This window comes from Salarias fasciatus, unplaced genomic scaffold, assembly GCF_902148845.1.
Source record: "Salarias fasciatus unplaced genomic scaffold, fSalaFa1.1, whole genome shotgun sequence".
NCBI classification, from domain to species: Eukaryota; Metazoa; Chordata; class Actinopteri; order Blenniiformes; family Blenniidae; genus Salarias; species Salarias fasciatus.
Window position 1 is genome coordinate 1 of NW_021941255.1, and position 5,000 is coordinate 5,000.

At 52.8% G+C, this 5,000-nt stretch overlaps 1 pseudogene; it reads right to left on the minus strand.

Annotated features, from left to right (window-relative positions):
* Positions 1-582: 582 nt before the first annotated feature.
* Positions 583-2,085, minus strand: LOC115384571 (glucose-fructose oxidoreductase domain-containing protein 1-like; annotated as a pseudogene).
* Between the last annotated feature and the right edge of the window lie 2,915 nt (positions 2,086-5,000).

The following is a 5,000-nucleotide window of genomic DNA, read 5'->3' on the forward strand; positions in this document are numbered from 1 at the left end:
AATTATCATCCATACGTCCGTCTGTCCATCAACACCACCGTCCCTCTGTTAGACCTGACCTCTCTCTGGGTCGTGGACTGGACCTGGGTGAAGTTACTACCCACTGCACCACCGTGTCAGATGAGACTAACTGAGTAAAAACTCACCAAACCTCAGACAGCAAGACTCTTCCACGCCGGGTGGTGGACCTTCGTACCAGACAAGACCTTTCCCAACCTGTGTTCGATGTGCTGCTTTCAGCTGTTGATGTCTTGTTGGCAACAACTCTAAGAAGTTCTCTCTGCTGTGAAACACCTGACAGAAACGGATGAAGGTGTTAAAAACCTGACGAACTGACAGTCCTCTGAAAACCAACACCCGAGGCCCAGAAGGAAGCGACTGTTCCAGACCAGAGCTTCAGCCCGGCGGCGGCCCGGCACGGGCTTTCCTGTCGGCGCGGCGGTTTGTTCTTCAGCCCGACCCGTCGCCTGCCAGACGGCGGCGTAAATAACGCCGCGCCGGCCTGAAAGGAGCTTCGCTGCTCCAGATTGAACTGGACGAGTCTCCCGGCGTGTTGGCGTCTCTCATCACCTCGGTTTGTACCGAGGTCGCCGTTCAGCTTGATCCCGCTGCCCGGCTTCGGACCGCCGTCCGGCTCGGACCGCTGTTCGGCCCGGTCCGCCACTCGGCACCAACACGGCTCCAGTTCGCAAGGAAAGCGTGGGAATACTTAGACGACTTCAAGACGTTCTAAGAATCAGGCACGTTGCGGACACCTATATGAGTTTTCTGCTGCTGTTTTCTGAGGTTTTCAACAGCAAACAGATTCAACGTCCTCTCAGCAAAACGGTCAGAGAGAAAAGGCATCTGAGACGTGTCTCAGAGGGACAGCATCCGGAGGACTGTCTCTGAGAGACACTGGGATTTACACACATCTGAAATCTTCAAGAACGCTGCAGAACCCTGGAGGTCAGCATCGCTGATAAGAACCGAACATGAGGAACAGGTTCCACAACGAACCACTGGGACTGCAGGGAGGCTGGTGTCAAATTACAAGCAGGGGTTCAGAGTTGTCTTCAGAGAGTCATAACCAGAGCCTCTGTGAAAACCAACAGCATGTCAGAGGGATGGATGGATGAATGGATAGAAGAATTTATGAACGGATGATAGATGGTAGATGACAGATGGATGTTAGATGTACGAATGGATGGATGGATGGACGGACGGACGGACGGACGGACGGACGGACGGATGGATGAATGATAGAAGAATGGATGGATAATACATGATAGATAGATGTATGAATTGATGGATGGGTTGATAAATGAAGGAGATGGATGGATGGATGGATGGAAGGATAATGGATTGATGAATAAATAGGTAATAGATGGATTGTGATGGATGATAGATGAATGGATGATAGGGGATGACAGATGTATGGATGAATGATGGGTGTTCGATGTATGTACGATGGACGAATTGTGGATGGATGAATGGATGGGTGGATGAATTGATAATATATGCATGAATGCTGGATGGTCCCTGGTGGATGAATGGATGAAAGGATGTATGCAATGCTGGGTGGATGAATGGTTGAAATGGATGGATGAATGGACGCTGTTGGATGAATGGAGGGATGAATGGCGGATGGATGGATGGATGGATGATGGGGATGTACGCGCGCTGCCGGACCGGACTCACCCAGCGTCTTGACGGCGATCTGGCGCGTGAGGGGCGGCGGCAGGTTGATGCTAGACCAGGTCCACGTCCCTGGTGCGCAGCACGGCGTCGATCAGGTTGGTGTAGAAGGGCACGTTCATCTCCTGGGCCAGCTCCTCCGCCTCCTCCTGCGTGCGGCCCCACAGCGCCTTCACGGCGAAGCCCTCGTTTCTTCAGCAGCGGCACGATGACCCGGGCGGTCAGGCCGGTGCCGAACACCCCCACCCCGGGCAGCATGGCTGGGCTCGGCTCGGCTCGGCTCGGCGCGTGGCGGTGCGGGGCTCGGTGCTCAGTGTGCGGCTCCGGCTGGAGGCGGAGCGGCGGCTGCTGCTGCGGCGGCGGCGGGGAGCGTCAGGCGGGCCATCCACCTGCATTCACACCCGGGGCTTCCGCACACGCTGCCCGCATGTCCCGCCGCCGAGCCCCGCTCCGTCCGGCCCAAACGCCGCCAAACGAAATAAATAGTCACGCGACGCGAACGTTTTAGGACGAGGGTTTAACCTCAACGACCGCCCGCGCGCAGCGCCCCGCATGCCGCCTCCTCCCGCACACGCAGCCCGGCGCCGAGCGCGGAGCTCCGGCCGAGGTCCAGACTGAGGCCCGGGGAGGCGAGCGGAGCTCCGCCGCGATGAGCTGCTCGATCCCCGCAAGAGCCCGCAGCGGCGGCGCGCTGGAGTGGTGGAGGCTGCGGGGATGGTGAGAGCGCCACACACACACACACACACACACACACACACACACACACACACACACACACACACACAAACACACACAGGAAAACCCTTTCGCAATAAAACACAGGGACATAAACAGGAATAAAAAATAGAAATCAAAGTCCCATTTTGAAGTCTAAAGACTCGGTAAAATGATAAAATACTTAGCTTTTCTGTCACGTGACAATGTGTGTTCAAGGGGCCCGAGCAGAGCTGTAAGCGATCCCGAGCTCTTATTTTTAAAGGGAAACTTCCGGTCTGTTTGTAGTGTTTTCCGGTAACTTGACTCACCTCAGAGCTCGAACACCTTAACCCTTCAGCTCCTGGACTCTTTTACTGCCTTTTTCAATTCCTTCAAGGACTCAGTGAGGCTTTGATTCACTTTCCATCAACCGGAAGTCACGTGGTTTGTGGAGAACAAATTCTAACCGTTTAATACGTTTAGTTTTTTTATCTATAGAGCATCTTCCTCCTCTGACACCAGACTATAGAGCATCTTTCCTGAATGTAACTCAAACTGTATGTATTCTGTTGAGTGCTGAAATAAATGTAGAAATGGAAGGAATTCGACTGGGCAGTTTGTGTGTTCTGTTAAATGGAGAACAAAATGATGAGGAGGAAGCAGAGGAGGTCTTTCTTCTCTCACGTCTTCCCAGCTGTTCAGAGGGTTCTACTTGATATTTGATCAGTGAATGTTTCATCGGACTGATCACGGTTCAGCTGATGTTGATTCCCGTTGGAGCTTCACTCTCGTTTCAGACGATCTCCGCTGCGTCTGTTTCCACGTCGTCTCCTGAGCCGAGTCCTCATCTGCTCTCCGACCGTCTGACTGCTCTGAAGTGTTTGTCAACTGTCCTGTCAGAACGCCATAAACCCTGGACGTCCGCTCATTTCACGCATAGAGACGTCAGTGATGTTTTTCAGTGAGTCGGGCCGGGGGACGGGCCGGGGATGGGCCGGGGGACGGGCCGGGGGACCGCTAGAAGACGGGCTGGGAGATGGGCGGGGGGGGGGGGGCAGGGGAGCCAGGGACGGGCCGGTGGACCGGCAGGGGGACGGGCCCAGGACGGGCGGGGGGCAGGGGACGGGCCGGGGGGCCGGAGGACGGGCCGGGGACGGGCCGGGGACGGGGTTAATTTGTTGATTTGATCTGTGTTCCGGGACCTCTATGGGCGGATCCGGTACCTCCTTCACAGGAAAAAAAAAAAAAAAAATCAGATTAATTGCATAAAATAATAAATATATCAACATAATAATTCACAGAACAATCGTTACTAATTTCACGTTGATCAATACAATTAAAAGTAAAAATATAAAAGTCATTTAAAAGAGCTGCAGATCTGCTGACACTGAATCAAACCACCTCTGACAGAAAACTGTTTGCATCTGAGATTATTGATGAAGAGATTCAGCAAAGAACGAATCAAAACACGTCTGACAGACCGTTACGTTACTGTCATTTTAACAAAGAGGAAGGGGAACGCGACATGGCTCAAAACGAGTCCGAACAACAGCCGCAACGCTGAGCCGAAACAGGGAGGAGGAGAATGCGGACATGGCCGTGATGCCGGGTGTTTTTTATACTGTTAAATATGGTGAGAACACTGTGTCTTATCAGGCCGCCGTGCCAGACTTCAAATGATAACAGAAGATTCAAGTGATCCATTGTAAGATCCTGCAGCTCCTGCTGCGTTCAGGGACACTTCGTAAAAGTAGCTGCTGACGAGCCAGTGTCTCAATCAGCTGTTAGCTTAGCTTAGCTGTTAGCTTAGCTGTTAGCTTAGCTGTTTAGCTTAGCTGTTAGCCACCGACGAACTAGCTGGATTTGAACGATTCCTTCGTGCTCCAACATCAGTCGGCGGGACGCGATCTCAGCTCCTGAGAGGTGGAAAGAAGATTTAAACGCTGAGCGTCTGGACAGAACCGGAAAGGTTGTTATTGAGGACAGTTCAGTTCTGAGAGGACGGATCTGAGCGGCGTGGAGAGAAGACGAGGGGAGCGTTGTTCTGGTAGGTTTAGTTTCTGGGCTTAGCGTGGCTGTTCACTCTTCTGTTGGCGGTTTTATCTTCAGCTGGTTGTTCGGGATCGTCGTGTTGCTCTCAGGACTGAGGGGAGCTGCAGCTGACAGTCGCAAAAAAACCCAAACGAAAATCGGCCCGACGCCAAATCAAGTTGCGGACCCCTGAACTATAAAGATAATGATCATAAACAATCGTCAGAACATTTATACCATGGTTGATATTAGAAATGTAGGGCTGGTCAGTCCCACAGCTGGTCGCTGGGCTGCCTGTTGTTTGCAACAGCCGTTTTCTGTTTTTTTGTTTTTCAGCACCGTTTTCTGTATGCGTTCCGGTACCTTATGATTTACAAAGTTAGCACTGGCTGGGGGACACACTGGGGGACAGTATGGGGGACAGTGGGGGGGACAGTGTGGGGGACAGTGTGGGGGACGGGCCGCTGAGCCGCTGTGGCAGGACTCTGGGAGTCAGCATGAATAAAGAAATGACAAATGAACGTGTTCCGTTCCTGTTCCTCAGAGAACCAACGGAAAACCTCAGCTGTCAGCGTGAGGCAGAGCGTTCACTCTCC